At 45.7% G+C, this 17665-nt stretch overlaps 3 pseudogenes; all 3 read right to left on the bottom strand.

Moving 5' to 3' along the window:
- Positions 1–618: 618 nt before the first annotated feature.
- Positions 619–738, bottom strand: LOC136657943 (5S ribosomal RNA; annotated as a pseudogene).
- Positions 739–3450: 2712 nt separating this feature from the next.
- On the bottom strand, positions 3451–3566 carry LOC136658213 (5S ribosomal RNA; annotated as a pseudogene).
- A 10697-nt stretch (positions 3567–14263) lies between these two features.
- On the bottom strand, positions 14264–14383 carry LOC136658113 (5S ribosomal RNA; annotated as a pseudogene).
- Positions 14384–17665: the final 3282 nt, after the last annotated feature.

The raw sequence follows: 17665 nt of genomic DNA, 5'->3' as shown, positions 1-17665 counted from the left end.
TTTCTTTTTTAACTTCTTGTTGCTCTGCCTCTCCCAGCAGTGGCTCACTAATCAATACCTAACTGTCCCCGTGTCCTGCTCCTCCAGGTTCCTGGAACAATCATTCCCTTACCCGGGATTAAGTCTCTGCAGTGTGGGGGATACTGGGACCTGTGCTAGGTAAATAGTTGGTCAGGTTCATATGGACTTGTGCTGTGAGGTTGGGCCCAGGAAGGGGGATAGGATATTGATGGTGCCAATGGCACCGAACCTGCCCCTCCTGGATCCAATCTGGCCCCCCCACCCATCGCTGTCATCCACTACCCTGTTTTGACCCCGCCTCACTCCAATGCTACCCTCCCCTACCTCCCCTTCTCTCCTGCTGACTTACCTGTCCAGTGAACAGTGGGAGAAGCGTTGGAGCAGGCAGGAAGGAACAGGTCTTCCTGGTGGTGTTGTTGGAGCCCTTTTGTGGCTGGTACTGACTGCTTTTTGGCAGTCAGTGTCAATGCAGGAGGTACACCCCCAACAGGTGTCACAAGTAAGATCAGACCCTTACTCATTCCTTTACTGAGGACAGCAGAGACAGATGCAAGGTTTTTTGGTTGGCAACCTTCAGTCTCGAAAGACTATGGTATAAGCCTACAGCACCCGGTATTCCTAGGCGGTCTCCCACCCAAGTACTAACCAGGCCTGACCCTGCTTAGCTTCCGAGATCAGATAAGATCAGGCATGTGCAGGGTAACAGTTGCTGCAAGGTTTTAAATTATTATTATTTGCCTTTTTTACCATGTTTCCATGGCTCCTCTGTCATATTTATTTATATATTTATTTATCACATTTTTATACCGCCTTTCCTCCAAAGAGCTCAGGGTGGTGTACACGGCTGCTCCCTTTTTCCCCTCACAACAACCCTGTGAGGTAGGTGAGGCTGAGAGAAAGTGACTGGCCCAAGGTCACCCAGGGTGCTTCATGGCTGAGCGGGGATTTGAACCTGGATCTTCCAGGTCTGAGTCTACCTCCCAAACCACTACACCACCCTGGCTGTCTTATTCCAGCAGCCTCAGTCATATTCCTGGTGGATTTCTTTTTTGCTTGTGATACAGGCCCATCCCAGCTTAGTGGCTAGGCTGTGGTGGCAACAGCAGCTCCTTCACCAGAGAGGTGGGGGCCTGTGACCTGCTGCAAGATCTGCTGCAAGGTCTGATGGCAGCAGCTTGTCCTCCTTCCACTCCCAGAGGGTCTGTCAGTCATCATGCAACTGCAACAAAGTTGACTGAAGGGGTCAGTGGGCCATTGAGCCTCCACAGACACCAACACTGCTATCATTCAAGCACTTTTCTAACTCTCTGGTGGGAAAAAAAAAAATGACTCTGTGGTCTGCCTATAGCCCAACACATCACAGTCTTGAGCCATTTCTGCCCAATGTTGCATATATACGCAACAGGGACCAAATTTGTACACCTCTGGGCTGGGCAAAAATGCTTTTAAGGACTATCAGCAAATCTTGCTATTTAATTAAACTTTGTTATCTTGAACTCTTCAGTACTATATCATCATCACACACTATAACTGTCGTTCTGAACCAGATTCATCACATGACGTTCATATCATAATCCTTTAAAGAATCAATAATGTAACCTCAAAAATGCTGTATCAAATTTCTGAAAGATCAGTCGCTTCTGATCTTCATGGACTTCAGAGAACTCAGCGTTTTGCATAAACCTAAGCTACAACTGTATACACGTTTTCTTGGGAGTAAGCCCCATTGCGCACAGTGGGAGTTACTTCTGAGTAGACATGCATAGGCTTATGCTGTGAAACAAGCTTCCCTACTCCAAACTGATTCCAACAGTTTGACCAGGTGCATGCAATTCTCTCCTACTGAAGGTGGGGAAATGTGAAGAAGGTGAGAAATGTCTACAGTATACAGCTGTTGTAATGGCTTAGTATTACAGGGGGGTTTACACAGTGATCAGAAAACATTTTGAGGAAGTAGAGAGCAGTTAAAATAATATCTTAAAACCTTGGCAAAAACCAAGTCCCTCATCATTCTAAAAGAGAAAAGATTTCTTAAGATCTTTTAAAGAGATGTTTCCTCAAGTTCTGGATTTTTCTACTTGAAAAATTAAATATGATGATGATGGTGGTGATTGAGGAAAAAAAATTATTTGCTATTTTTCCAGCCCCCACCCTCACCCAGGCCTCTACATCTCTAGTTGTGTCTTGGGTAATGCCAAACAACTTTGAGTTTCCTGTGTGCGTGCATGTGTGTTAGTGATGCCTCTTCTTGTAACATCAAAAGCTTTAGCAAAGCACAAGCCAGCAAACCTCTGCCACAGGTTTCCTACAACAGGAGATTACAGTATGTGTTTCCCCTGAGCCACAACCCACTGCCAGAACTCCCAGCGTGTTACCCTTCAGACAGCAAGGACTCCCAAAGCTTTCAATTAACAATTAACAATTAACAAAGCAATGGTCACACAAGGGGCATAGCACTGCTGGAACAGTAGCAGTCATTAATCACCACTGGAAGCTTCTGCCTAAATTGCAGAGGGAGTCTTTGGCAATTCTCCCCCCTTTGGAGAGAGTCTTTGGCAATTCTCTTTGCCAATCCCCCCCCCTTGAAGAGAGTCTTTGGAGTCTTTGGCAATTCTCCCCCCTTTGGAGAAATGCACTTGTGTTTAAATGGATTGTGGGCCATATGTCCTTTCAAATGGAAGGATTTTTTTTTTTTTAAAAAAAGCAAATTTCAAGGATGTGCTGGAGCCAAGCTCTCTGAGATTCGAGTTGTGTCCCAAGTCTCCATCCCACCTTGTCTTGAGTTGCCCACAAGTCATAACGGGCAGTTGTCCCGACTCATTCAGAGTCATTTTTAAAGTCATTCTGACTCGAGTCCAAGACTTTTTGAAAAGTGAGTCAAGCCCTGGAGGCGGCAAAAAAAGGTAAGCAAGCACAACAAAAGTGAGTCTTGACTTGAGTCTATTAGAGTCTTTTCATTTTTAGGGTAAAAGCCCTGAGTCAGTGTCCAAGTTTTTGACATGAGTGACTCAAGTCACCATGAATCATGAAAAACTCCACTTTCTGCAGCTCAAGTCCAAGTCATCTGAGTCTTGGCCAATCCCTGGTAAATTGAAACCTGATAAGATGGTTGATCTAAATGTCAGAATAATTTTTTTCAGGGCAGAAAAAGGGGAACTAGAGGTGGCTTTGGACTTCAAAGCAGTGACAGAATGAAAAGTGCACACTTCTTTTTGTGCATCCTGAGGACCTTACACAGCAGAGAGGTACATACCTTTCTCCCAGCTTGAACGAAAAGCGCTTTTAACATGCTCAGGGCATTTTTGTTTATCACCATCAATTGATATCTCTAAAGAGCATCCACAGTGTCCCATAAAATCACCCTTGTTAATGTTCCAGATGTAAATGTTCTGTGGTTGGCAACCTTCAGTCTCGAAAGACTATGGTATAAGCCTACAGCACCAGGTATTCCCAAGCAGTCTCCCATCCAAGTACTAACCAGGCCTGACCTTGCTTAGCTTCCGAGATCAGATGAGATCGGGCATGTGCAGGGTAAGAGTGAAAAATAATGCTATTCTCTTTCAGAAACCTAACACTTGGGAGAAAGTGGCTTCAGAAATAGTCAGCACTTGAGAAAGAATATGATACTTAGGCTGCAATCCTAGCCACACTTTCCTGAAAGTATGCCCCATTGAACAAAATAGGACTTACTTCTGACACTAGACCCACAATGGCCTGGCACTCAAAAGGCTAAAGCTGTTCTGATTTTATTTATTTCCAAGAGGTCTTCTGAGATGCAGGGAGATCACTCTTGGCCTCCTCATACCTTAGAAAGCCTGCTGGAGAAATCTGAGAGGCACTTCTGGTTTTTTTAAAAAAGGCACTTCCAGCTGTGTTTGGAGGTCTTATGAGGGCCCCTCCGCAGATTTCAATATCCTTGGATTTCATATCCATTGGGGGTGGGTCCGGGAATGGAGAGCCACATTTGAAAGATCCAGTTTCAAGATAAGGGACTAGAGTTGCAGATTATCTTCAAGTATTTCCTGAGCAATTTTGTGATTTATTTTAAGATGCTAAGATTAAGACTCTAACATTCTGAGTAACATTATCATCCAGACTGTGGGTTTGATTTATTGAGATCAATAAATAAAAACATGTAATTTTTATTTACAATCAGGTGACATTGCTGCGATGCTTTGAAAATATGATTGAATGCATTAGGGCCCTCGACATGGGCCAAGATGAGGCGTCTACCCTAGACGCCTTTAAAAGGGGATTGGACAAGTTTCTGGAGGAAAAATCCATTACGGGGTACAAGCCATGATGTGTATGCACAACCTCCTGATTTTAGAAATGGGTTATGTCAGAATGCCAGATGCAAGGGAGGGCACCAGGATGAGGTCTCTTGTTACCTGGTGTGCTCCCTGGGGCATTTGGTGGGCCGCTGTGAGATACAGGAAGCTGGACTAGATGGACCTATGGCCTGATCCAGTTGGGCTGTTCTTATGTTCTTATGTTCTTATGTTCTTATGAGGATCTTGAGCAGAATCACAAAGTCTGCCATTGTAAGCTTCAGACAGACTCACATCAAACATGCTTTATATTTGCAACATAATCACTGAGCAGTCCAGCCAGTTCACCCCAGGAGTTCATGCAAAGAGGGTCAATCAAACAGATAGAATGCAGACATTTTTGCGAGATTAACCTAGTTAAAGATTTGGGATGTTATCACATGTAATCCTGTTAGTTCAAAAATCAGGGTGGTTGTTGGCAAGGGGGCATTTTCATAGAAAGCAGCAAATGCCCTCTTGTGTAGGTTTAAACCCTGAGAACTCTTAATTGGGTCATAATCTTTCATACAGCAGAGTGTATTTTGGATACCAGCCCTGCCAAGTGTATTAAAAACTGAAGTACTAACACAGTGTTTAGGATTAACAAAGTCATGCTACTCACTGATGATCAGTTGCTAGGTGAAAATGAAATGAACCGCGTTAGCTTACTCAATAACTCACGATTGCTAATTGAGTCAGCCTTATGATATCATGTCTTATTATATAATTGCCACTACTTCAAATCATTTCACTGTCTGTAGACAATGTCAGAAGGGAGCCCACAGATGACCTAGACATGGTGACATTTCTTAGATTTCCATTTGAACGACGTACAACATATTCTCATCCAGACACCTCTTAAAAAGAAAATATTATATAGTTATATTCTGCTTTCGTAGCAGGTAGTTTCTCATCCAGGAGGCCGATCAGGTTCACGCTTGCTTATCTTTAGCAATGCGGTATGCCCCAGACCACTTGTTGGGTCCAGCCCAGCGCATGGGTTGTGTGGGCTTGCACACCTCACATGGCGGCAGCATTTTTCAAAGGACTTCAGTGGGGAGGCTCTGCCTCACCTGGCTCACCTGTGTGTGTATGTGTGTGTTTTAACCTCTACAGTCTACACCCATGTGCTTGTATATATTTGCCAGACTGAGGATAAACTTTTGTGTATCTGATGAAGGGGATTCAAGTCCACAAAAGCAGAGGCTACAGTAAATAAATCTGTTGGTTTTTTCGGCGCCACAAGACTCTGTTGTTTTTGCTCCCCCTCTGGACACTGTACTTTGTATAGTTCATCTCTTACAATGTATATGTTACACCCTACATATCCTGCTCATGTTAGTACCCCCCCCCCATCAAATGTCACTGAAGTGCAACGGCTTAAAACCCAAGCATCAGCACGCGGTGTCCATTCCGATTAGCGATGGCCAGTGCTTCTGCCTTCCACCAGAGAGAAAGGAGTGGGTGTGTGGACCTTTTGTTGAAACCGCCGACACCCAGACAAAACCCAGACAGCTTCAGCCAGCAGATCTCCACAAAGATTAGACCCTCAATAGTACATCCAGTCTAAAAAGATCCAAGTTTGGATAGCATCCCTGTGTACATTACTACAGTATTTTCTCTCTGTGCCTCTTTAGTATGGCATTGTTAAGAGTAAACATCAGTTATTCACCGCCTGAGAAAAGCTGGGATTTGATGAAAGGTCAGTTGAAGAAGAAAGAAATAGATGCTCGTTACGTTACAGATCAATTTATCACCACTGAGAGTTAATATTCTTTTGTGTTGCATTATGTTTTATATGTTGCTCTCTGATGCCTCATTGTTGATGCAAGAGGAGCCAAAGCAGATTTCTAATCAAATTGGGTTCCTTTGCATGCTATCGAATATTAAAATGGATCACGTTGAGATACATTGAGTTTGTTTTGTTTTGCACTGGGTCACTGGGAAGCGGTTTCAATTAGCTTAAAATAAATCAGACCAAAACAGCAGTTTCCATGAAGTGTGGTGAGAGTGAAACATCACATCATTTTTCCAAATTTGATCAATTTTGAGCATGTGTTCTATCACCACAGGCCCTCAGTAGGATTGGCCCATAACTGATCTATAAATGAAACACTGTCTTTGTGTGTCTGTGAAATGCTGATATCAGATAATCTTTCTTTGCCAACTCCCCTAGAGCAAACCTTTGATCCTATGCCCTTGGAATCATTATTTTTAAAATATCAAAATCCAAAAACATTTTTACTGATTTTTTTAAAAAAAGCATTAAAGGAAAATTGAGATATAAAGGTGTATTTATTCCAAGCCAGAATTAGTGGTGGGAAATCAAGCCTGCAGGCTTTATCCTTTAGATATTAACTTACTACACAGACCTTTCTAATCATCTTATTGTCATGAGAGATCAATTCCATAACATTGGTGATCAAAGCATTGTGTTGTACTGTAAGGTCAGGTCTGCAGTGTAAGTGAATTCCTTTTTGGCACACTGTTGGTTCAACAAGTTTGATTTGAGATAGAGGTGACATGGATCTAGATTTCTGCTTCCCAAGTAGAGCTGGAACTGCATCCTGTATTCACATGTTGTGAATCTTTGCAGGTATTGAAGGTAGGGGATAGATTGGTGCAAAGGAAATGGGATCTATCTCCAACTCACCCATGGCACAGTCCTGATCCAAATCAGGAACCCACAGCTCTATTTTGGGAAAGAAAAAGACTTTAGGAACTCAACACATACAGCCCCCAAGTCATGTCTAAGATTGTGCTTGCTGTGATATGTTCATGCATCAGCTAAAACCCAAGTGTTTTTTTCAAAATGATTGTTTTAGTTCTATACAAATATATGCAGTTTAGACCCCAATCCTATGCATACTTACTCAGACATACATCCCACTGGGCAGCCTAATCTCAGCTGTCTAGTGCCCAGAGGAACAGCGGCACCAAAATGGCTACTACAGCATCCCGTGTTCACTGGGCAGTCATCAGTGGCTCCCCGGGGGGGAAGGGATATTCATCTCCTTCCCCTGGGTAAGGGAGCAGGCTATTTAGCTGGCACAGAGTTGGGCTGGGAGGCTCGACATGGGGTTCTGGATCCAGCAGACCCACATGTGGGCAGTGCCAACCTTCAAGCAATTTTCCAAGTCTGCTTACTTTATTTTTTGCAATTCATCTATACCAGTGGTTCCCAAACTCCTTCCAGGGGTTACGGCAGTGGGCTATGGGGCTATGGCAGCGATGCAATCCCAAGGATTGCACCACTGCTAGGAACAAAGGCAGCAGCGCTGGCCTCCAGGGGGTTGTGGGGAACTCCATAAATGCCTCCACATTGCTCCCCAAGCCTCCACCTGACTGAAATAAACGATCAGAAACCACTGCCGGTTTTGTGATCCATTTCCGGAGGTGTCCATGAAGCTCTCCACAACCCCTCCCCCCCCCCCCCGGAAGGCCAGCACTGCTGCTAGGTAAGGAGGAAAACACCCCTTTGTCCCTGGCAGTGACACAATCCTTGGGATCATGTTGCTGCCATATCTGCAGGACATGCCCCTTAAGGGGGAATGCCCTGCTTCCAGTTCCTCTGGTGGATCATGACCCACCAATTTGGGAACTACAGATCTATGCCATTTTTGAGAATGGAGGTCTTTCTCAGATGACTGTCCCACTTGGTATCCCCAGTCAGGCATGGTGACAGCCGATCTCTACCAGCCCCACCTCTGATTCAGCTGCTTACCGTCAGGGAAGCCGAGAACAGGAAGTGGTGTGCTGAGCACTAACCATTAAGTACTACTCCCATTGCTGAACAACCCTAAGACTAACAACATCCATACAGCAGCCATATTAAAACAAAACATTGATTAATTTCTGTAAGACTAGCAGTGTAGCTTCCAAGCATGCACTCATACTTATTAATTTTCTTAGGCTGCAATCCTAACCTCACTTTCCTGGGAGTAAGTTCCATTGAACACAATAGGACTTACTTCTGAGTAGACCTGGTTAGGCTTGTGCCCTTATTCTGCTACAATGTTCATTGGTATAAATTGTTCATTGGTATAAATTGTTCATGAGGTGGTAGATAATTTGAAATAAGTTTATTTTAAAAAAAGGAAAAAGTGATTTTTAAAAATATCAAGGCAGAACAAATTAATTTCCTGATAGTTATCATGCAGATTTTGCAACGTATAGTTAGCAAGAACTATAGTTACCAAGGAGGACTCTCTGTCTCATTTCTAACTCTGGACTTTGCCATCTAGTGGCAAGATGAAGCAAACGCCTCTGCCTTTTGAGTCTCTTTTCCTCATCAGCATGTACCAGGGATGTCAAAGTCATTTCACAAAGAGGGCCGAAGTTAGCATTCATGATGCCAGCTGCGGGCAGGAAGTGACATCGTAAAGCAGAAAGTGACATCATTAAGAAGATGATGGCACTAGAAATAAGCCCTTTGTTCTCACATAGAAACTCATTCGCTTCAAATAACAGAAGAAAAAAAGGTGAAAATCTTGTTCATATTTTCAAGAAATGAGAGAGACTAATCATCGAGCTGGGAGAGCCCAATTATAACAGGGGGGCAGAGAAATTGCTTCCAGGGGCTGCATCCAGCACACGGGTCTTATGTTTGACTCCCCTGCCATACACTGTAATCTCATCTTTTTATAATTAGCTTGGACAATTTGTGGTCAGTTTGAGAATGGTTCCTCTGCTCTCCCAGCAACTCCTTTATGTTTCCACCAGCCTGGGTAGAGGCTACTGCTAAGGTTGTAGCTTGGAACCACCACCTTAAAAGTGGAGCATTTAGAGTACCAATATACAGTGGCATTGCTAGGGGGTGGGTAGGGGGTTTGGCCATACTGGGTGACATGCACAGGAGGGTGACACCATTACTGGTCAAAATTTTTACAATCTTGGTATTTTTTAATAAAACCATCACATTATATATCATTTGATGCCTAATTTCCAAAAAAATTACCCAAAATGTTGGTTAGAATTGCATCCTTATATGGTTCTGCCATAATATCGGGACTGAATGGTAGTCTCAGGTAACATTAGATCAATCATTTTCCAAACTTGCGTTCATAACTATGATCAATGAGCAGGAATATGAACTTGAAAACCGCATCGTAGAATAAATGTCGCATATGGCCACGTGTAAGTACTCTGTAAAGTTCAGTTCCTGCAGTACTAAGACCACACACGTAGGTTGCTAGTTCTTGGGCAAAACTTGGGTCTTCTTCATTAGCTTGAGCAGCCAAGCCGCTAACAGAAATTGAAGAACCTAAAAAAGGTGACAAGAATACATCAGGTTCAAAGGGGTTCAAGAATGGCGAACCCTGTTCAGCATAGACAATACTGACCTAGATGAGCACATTCAGTAGAAGACAACTTCCTATGTTTGTAGGGTGTGAAATAACCCTTATTTGGCATCCCACTAAATTGTCATCCCCAAAGAAAATAACGTCCTTACCTCTACCGACAGCAGTCCACAATTAATGAAAAGTAATACCCAAATATTTTTTCCAAACCATATCTTGGTATCTTCCTCGCTACCCTGGGAACACAAATATAGATGAAATGAATGTGATTTTTTTGTGATTGGCACTACAAGTTTTTGTTTTTTGTTTAAACCTGGGAAGATTGCCAAAGGATGAGTGGATTCTGTCCCTTACCAGAAGAGATGGACAGTCTGCCTTCCAGAGGCCTCAGAAGGCCTTTAGAGGGTCGAGGAGATGGCATGTGGCCTCCCCAGCTCTCTGAAGGTCCCTGGATGGTGGAGAGCGGCACTCAGGGGGGCAGTGGCACCCTGCAGTCCTGGCTCATGGTGGCACAGGAAACTGGGAAGGGAGATGGGCAGATCAGGCCTGGAAAGGGGGAGAGATTGGTGGCACCAGCACTGCTGGTATCTCATCTCCTCCCCAGAACAGACCCCAGAACGAACCTGTGCCAGACATTTAGTTAGCGCATGTTTGTGTAAACCTCCCTGCACCACGGAGGCTTATCCCTGGGTACGGGAACAATTGTTCCTTCAGTCAGAGGAGACCTCCACAACTCCCCCCAATATAGGATGCAGTGGTAACCATTTTGACACCACTGCATAGGCGGGAACAGGGGGGAAATAAATAGGATTAGGCTGTTAATCATATAAAACAGCAGTACCTTTTTGACCTGTGCAATCCCAACAGACGTCTTGCTCAATCTCAATAAAAACAAAAACCCGCAAATCTAAGAATTAATATTAAAAGTCTTCAGTTAAAAGGTTTTCACCTAGTGCTGAAAAGATATTGGATCAGTGCCAGGAGAGCCTCCCTAAAGATTGCATTCCATATGGAGTTGCGTTCTGGGGAGTCCCTTAGTTTACCTAGCTAAGGATAATCTAAACCGCCCGGCAGTGGCTGCCCAGGGAGGTTGATGGGGGACTCGTCCTGCCCTATTGGAGATTGGAGGGACAGCAGTGGCATGGGAAAAAGAATTGGGAAGCACAGAACAAACATTTCTGCAGGGGAAAAAACTTCTGCTCCATGTTAGATTTCCGAAAGAAAAACAACAGCTCATTTTGTATCAGTGCTCCCATGGAATAAATGGAGGTGAGTCCATGCAAAACAGTTCTTTATCTATTATGCTGAACGGAAGACCTTCTTCCTGATTGGGAAGCCCCTGTTTTTATGTTACATGCTTGCCTTATTTACTGCAACCCGCATTGTGACCCCTGTAACTGACACATCCACCTGAAAGGTTTGGCCTCAGATACCTATTGACTGTACCCAGGAGCGTAGACAGAGGGAGGGCAGTGCAGTAAGTACACCAGATGCTGCAATGTGCCATGTAAGCAACCCCTCCCATGCTATTGGAGTCATTCGGGGCAGTGACAACAACATGCAGGTGTGCTACTGACCATATCGGTGTGGCCAACGTCTAATCCAAGTGGTACACCGGGCTAGGAAGAAAAATACAGGTGTACTTTGTCTTGAAAATTTGTTTGTGACATTTCATGTTTGGGGGGGGGAGAAGGACTTACCTTAATGTATACTGCATTTTTCAGTGCATCACAAAACCATTGCTTCATATTAAAGGTTGTACAGGAGCATGGCACATGGCTGGCATGTTCTTTATACTTATTCAATTTCCAGTCAGTGTGAAATTGTGTCTCCCACAACAGTGCTCCTGGGGCAGGGGGAGAGAAAGGAGAAGACTTCCACGTTATGACGCATCCCCAATGGTCATATTTGCATGGCAAACCGTTCTTATAAAAGTAACAATGTAGCTAGAGGAGGTGCAAAGCACTAAGTTTTGCAAGGAGCCTCACTGCAGTGTGCAAGAGACCCCTCCCCCTCCTCTTTGGAGCCATTGGGGTGGTGTTAGCAAAAGGGGGGAGGATCGGGGACAGGATCGGTTGAGCTCTGCTCCATCGAATCAAGAACCCGCGTTGGGCCTCTCAGCTTGACATGGGGTCTCTCAACTCTGTGTCAGCTGGTGCATACTTGAGTAGTCCCATTGCTGGGCCTCCTCCCTTACTGGGGGAAGGGGATGAACATCCCTTTCCCCCAAGGAGTGGGCAGCAGCTACCCTAAGCACTCAGGATGCAGCAGTTGCTGTATTGGAATTGCGGAAGATCTGGCGAGGAGGTAGACATGGTATCAGCAGTGGCCCCTTTAAGAGTTAAGGCCTGGGCTTTCAGCAAAGGGTGTGCTGCACAGCTGCAGCCACTGAAGGCAATAAGGCTCTCAGGCATAAAAGCACCTGCTGAAGGGAGAGTGTGGTATGGGTAGCAGAAGGAAGAAAAGCTTAAGGAGAGAGTGGAGAATGGACTTTGGAGACACTGGAGTTTGGTGTGTGGCTGCTGTGCCCAAGACCTGCTGAGGGTCTGGGCACAGGGTCTGCTGTAGTGGTGGGAGGCTGCTGGCAGGAGAGAGGACCTCTGCAGGTTGAACAGGGGAGCTACCCTGGAAGTGGGGTCCAGCAGGACTGCAGGGCAGAACCAGGGTCATTTGTTGGGGGAAAGAAGGGGAGCTAATTTGCTTAAAGTGGGCATAATTCTCCAGGCAGAGCTTGGCCTTGGAACCTGGCAAAACAGTTGCTGTTTTGGTGCCTCTGCTTCTCTGGGCATTGGACAGCTCAGAATTGGGCTGTTAGTCTCTTCTAGCCTGCAGGTCCTCTGCCTGGTTGTCTTGCTATAAGTCTCTGCTTATGTATTGGCAACCTTCAGTCTCGAAAGACTATGGTATCGCGCTCTGAAAGGTGGTTCTGGCACAGCATCTAGTGTGGCTGAAAAGGCCAATCCGGGAGTGACAATCCCTTCCACACCGGGAGCAAGTGCAGTCTGTCCCTGGTCTGTCTCCCTGGCTATGGGCCTTCCTTCTTTGCCTCTTAGCCTCAGACTGTTGGCCAAGTGTCTCTTCAAACTGGGAAAGGCCATGCTGCACAGCCTGCCTCCAAGCGGGCCGCTTAGAGGCCAGGGTTTCCCACTTGTTGAGGTCCATCCCTAAGGCCTTCAGATCCCTCTTGCAGATGTCCTTGTATCGCAGCTGTGGTCTACCTGTAGGGTGCTTTCCTTGCACAAGTTCACCATAGAGGAGATCCTTTGGGATCCGGCCATCATCCATTCTCACGACATGACCAAGCCAACGCAGGCGTCTCTGTTTCAGCAGTGAATACATGCTAGGGATTCCAGCACGTTCCAGGACTGTGTTGTTTGGAACTTTGTCCTGCCAGGTGATGCCGAGGATGCGTCGGAGGCAGCGCATGTGGAAAGCGCTCAGTTTCCTCTCCTGTTGTGAGCGAAGAGTCCATGACTCGCTGCAGTACAGAAGTGTACTCAGGATGCAAGCTCTGTAGACCTGGATCTTGGTATGTTCCGCTTGGTATGTCTCTGCTTATAACCTTTGGTTAAACATGTTATTACTTCACACAAATGAAGATGATCAAAAGTGATGGGTGTGTGTGTGTGGATAACTGGATATGTGGATACTGGGGAAGCCTGTAAATGAAACACAAACATTTATCTTTTTGGCTTACTGTCTGCTGAAAGTCATCCAGAATAGCCCACTGATGTTCCTTTTCAGTAAGATTTTTATTCCCATAGGTGGAAATTAGTTCATCCAGCTGAGTTTTCCACAATGTGCTAATCTGTTAATAGAAAGGGTTATAACTTCATTCATGTGCCATCATTATACTCCTTTGCCTGTGGTTGCTACCTGGTGATGCAATGAAAACCTTCCTGAAGTGAGGCTCCAGTGAAGTAAACATTCAGTTCAAAAATATCTACCTGCAGTATGGGGTAAATTGTCTGAGATCTGAGAGCTCCTTAGGTACATGCTGGTAGGTACACCATGAACACCTTCTCCTTGGGTCACATTTGCTCACAAAGTTCTCTGAGATGCAGGAGCAGCTTACAAGGTGGTGCCAGGCTGTGCTCATAACAGGTGGGATTCAGAAGCCCCCCCCCCACCGCATTGCACATGCAGCATTCCCATTGCAACACATGGGGTCCCCTTTGCTCTGGCCTGGAAGTGACCAGATGTCATGAATTCTGGGTAAGGAACAAAACCACCCACCACTCCCCACAGAAAAATCGCTATTACTTCAGTCCCACCTGACAGTCAAACTCTGCCACTACAGCAGACCAAACAGCATTCATGGTGCCCGTTGAGGGTCAGAAGTGACATCACTAAGCAGATGATGGCACTTTGTTCTCACATGGAAACTCATGAGCTGCAAATGAGAGATGAGAAAATATGCAAATCTTGATTGTATTTTCAAAGTAGGAAAGAGCCCAATTTTGATTGGGCCTTTGGCCTGGTCCAGCGGGGGTCTTGTTATGTTCTTACAATGCTGGGAGAGCTCAATTCTCACCTGGGCCACCTGCAAAGGCATCTCTTTGCAGCTCAGCAGCTGGGAAATACCCTACAAAGTGGTTGGCAACCTTCAGTCTCAAAAGACTATGGTATATAAGCCTACAGCACCTGGTATTCCCAGGCGGTCTCCCATCCAAGTACTAACCAGGCCTGACTCTGCTTAGCAGCCGAGATCAGACGAGATCGGGCATCTGCAGGGTAACAGTTGCTGATGCCTCTGCAAAAGTGCTGCTGCTGAAAGGGCAGCCCACATGATAATTGGGCTCTCCCAGAGCCTCTGTCACCCCTCTTGGTCTGCCCCTTCCCCCTTCATGCTCCTTGCCTTCTGAGGCTTCCTTCCATCTCTCACTCCCAGAGCCTCAGCAGAAGTGGTGCTGCTGAAGGGCTGTGATGGAAAAGCCCAATTATTACATGGGCCAGGTAAAGAGCTTCTACAAGCCCTATCCAGCCTGTGAGCCTTATGCTTGATTGACACTCATGCTCTAGACAAAGCTGGCTTTCTTCATAGGCTCTCTCTCAATTCCACAGAACAAAACACTATGCTCTCGGTGCACGCTAAATCCTACATTTCTTCGGAGGAAAAAAGAACAGTGGTCTTCTATGTCATCATTACTACAGAGCTTTCATCTTTCAGAAAAAAGTCTGTTCACCTTTTATCTTATTTATTAACAGTATTTATATACCTTTTATATACCTTTTATCTTATCTTATTAACAGTATTTATATACCGCTTTTCAACTAAAAGTTCACAAAGCGGATTTACAGAGAAAAATCAAATAACTAAATGGCTCCCTGTCCCAAAAGGGTTCACAATCTAAAAAGATGCAAAGGAATACCAGCAGACAGCCACTAGAACAGACCGTGCTGGGGTGAGGTGGGCCAGTTACTCTCCCCCTGCTAAAAAAAGGAGCACCCACTTGAAAAAGTGCCTCTTACCCAATTAGCAGGGGTTAGACATCTTTCCTTAATGTCTGCGTAATTTTTTTCACCTCCCTCTTTTAGCCACTCGCCTGCTTCCCCCAACAGCAAACTGTGAACAGTCTAACCCCCGTCTTCCTGGGGTTACATCACCCCAGTCAGCAAGCAGCTGGAGTCACAGGATCAAGCAGAAAGACCCAGAAAGCAAAAAATGAGAAGAGGAGTCAAGTTATGCAGTTTCAAAGTAGCCACCAGGCAGGCTTCTACAGTCAACAGAGGGCAAGCGGCTGGCATGATGAAAGGCTGAAAACTTGCGGGCTGTTAATAACCCTCTTTAAAAATAGAAACAAACAACAAGCTGCCATGTGTATGTACTTTCAAAGTACACACTCCCAGAGTCTGGCTATTAAAAACATGTGTCTTTTTGCAGCTATCTCCCCCAACAGCATTCACAAGTTATGGTTCTCTCCCTTTGCACATGACTATCTCAATCCAGTTAAGAGATTCAGAATGCAATCCAGAGATCATGCTGGATCTTACGCCAGCCCGGGAGTATCGCAAACATGCCATAAAGCGTGTCTATGCCTCCATTCAAGTTGGGGAGGCAGGCACAAGGAACCAGGCCAGCTTCCCCTGCCAGAGCAAGCTTCAGCAGAGGTGAGTTTGCAAGCTGGGCCGACAGCGTGGGGGTTTGGGGAGGGCAGATGGAGAGTATTTTGGGGGTGTTGTTGCATGGGGGAGGGAGGGTGTGTATCGGGAAGACCGGTGGGCAGGCCAGTCTGGGAGGAGGGGTGGGACCAGTTTCCAGCACTTAGGCCAGATCCTAACCCCCCTCCCAAGCAGCCCGGTCTAAGTCCATGCTGCTTGGATCTGTGCCAGCAATTTACCTGCCTCAGTAGCCCCATTGTGGTGGCTGAGGCAATGCTCGGGGTAAGGGGAAAATTATCCCCTTGCCCCGAGTTGTGCCACAGCCACCTCCAACCCTGCGCTGGATACAGCACAAGCCAGTCAGCCTGCCTGTTCCAACCCAGGTTAGGACTGGGCTGTCGATCACATTGCCAGGCTTCTACCTGCATCTCACTTCCTGGATTAGGAATCAGGAGTAGGAGGGGCAGAAAGGACATCACACAGTAAATTTAGAATTCAGCTCTTAGAGATGGAATTGTTAGAAAGGGAGATAAAAATGATTCCCCCAGTTTTCTGTGGGTTCCCTTTTTAATACATTCCAAACAACTTGTTAGTCTGAACAGCTCTATTTTTTTCCAGCGATGAAAAGGAGCTTAAATAAGCATAATCTTCATTAGGCACCAAAGTGGTCATTTTTATCAGCTCACTGTATTTATCAGGAGATACAAGACATTCAGAGGGGGAGCAGTTCCAGTAATCCATTCCCTGGTCAGAGAATTCACTCTTGAGCACTCTGCTCCTTAATTTGACTCAAGCATCCTTACAGATGCTATTGCTAGGCTATAATCATGGCCCAAGCCTCTAATTTGAGAAATGAAAATTTCAGTCTTTATGCAGGATTTGGAGTGCACGGCATTTGCAGTACTGTTCTGAAAGTTGTTCCAATCTTAACTGTTTAGGGCCCAAATCCTAACCCACTTTCCAGCACTGGCATAGCCGTGCCAATGGGCCGTGTGCCGCATCCTGCAGTTGTGTGGCACTCATGGAGGCTTCCTCAGAGTCAGGGAATGTTTGTTCCCTTACCACAGAGCTGCATTGCCCTTATGTCGGCGCTGGAAAGTGGGTTAGGATTGCACCCTAAAACACAAAAGGGCTCCTGCCAACTTGTTCTGTGTCTAAGACCTCAGTCCTATCTTCCCCATCCCCAGAGACCCTGTCATGGATGGGTCCTGTCATAGGTGGGTGTGGCAGAAATCAGATGGCCTGCTGACAAAGGCAGGATGGGTGGAATGGGGCAGGGCAGCGTCATGATGGAATTGGGAGAGGGAGGAAATATGTGCGGGCAACTTGCGCCAGATGGTATCCTTTCTTATAACAATCAGCACACCCCCTTTCTTTCCTCGGACTTATGCCAGCTAAAGAGACCCATTGGCAAGCAGGAGGCTTGTGGCCAGATGAGATATATTCCCTTACCTCTCCCAAGCTTCCTGATCTGCTTCCTGATCTGCACCCCCACCCCCACAGGATGCAGCAAAAGTCTCCTTGGCACAGCTGCATTTGGGGGGGGGGGATAGGATTGGACCATAAAAAAATCAATATGGGAAGCGTTTACACAAAACCAGTAGTTCCCAAGCTTTTTCGACTGGCTGTTCCCTTGACCTACTGGATCACTGACTGCGGCTGCCCATTAAGGCTACAATCCTATACATTTTATAGAGTGGGAAGTTGTTCACGAGGATTCCGTAGCTCTCCTGGCTGGTTTCTGTGGCTCCCCGGGGAATCACAGCTCACAGTTTGGGCACCACTGCACAAAACCTATTGCTGTCCTGGCTGAGGACAATAATGGTTGGGCAGTTTTTGTATTTTCCTCAGAAGTGGCATCCTATAAAACTCTAAAAGGTTTTCCCATGAATATGTGAATGTTCTTGAGCACATTCCACTGTATGGTGGAAT

Source organism: Tiliqua scincoides, chromosome 7, assembly GCF_035046505.1.
Source record: "Tiliqua scincoides isolate rTilSci1 chromosome 7, rTilSci1.hap2, whole genome shotgun sequence".
Taxonomy (NCBI): domain Eukaryota; kingdom Metazoa; phylum Chordata; class Lepidosauria; order Squamata; family Scincidae; genus Tiliqua; species Tiliqua scincoides.
The sequence above is the reverse complement of the archived record's forward strand: the minus strand, read 5'-3'. Positions and strand labels throughout refer to the sequence as shown.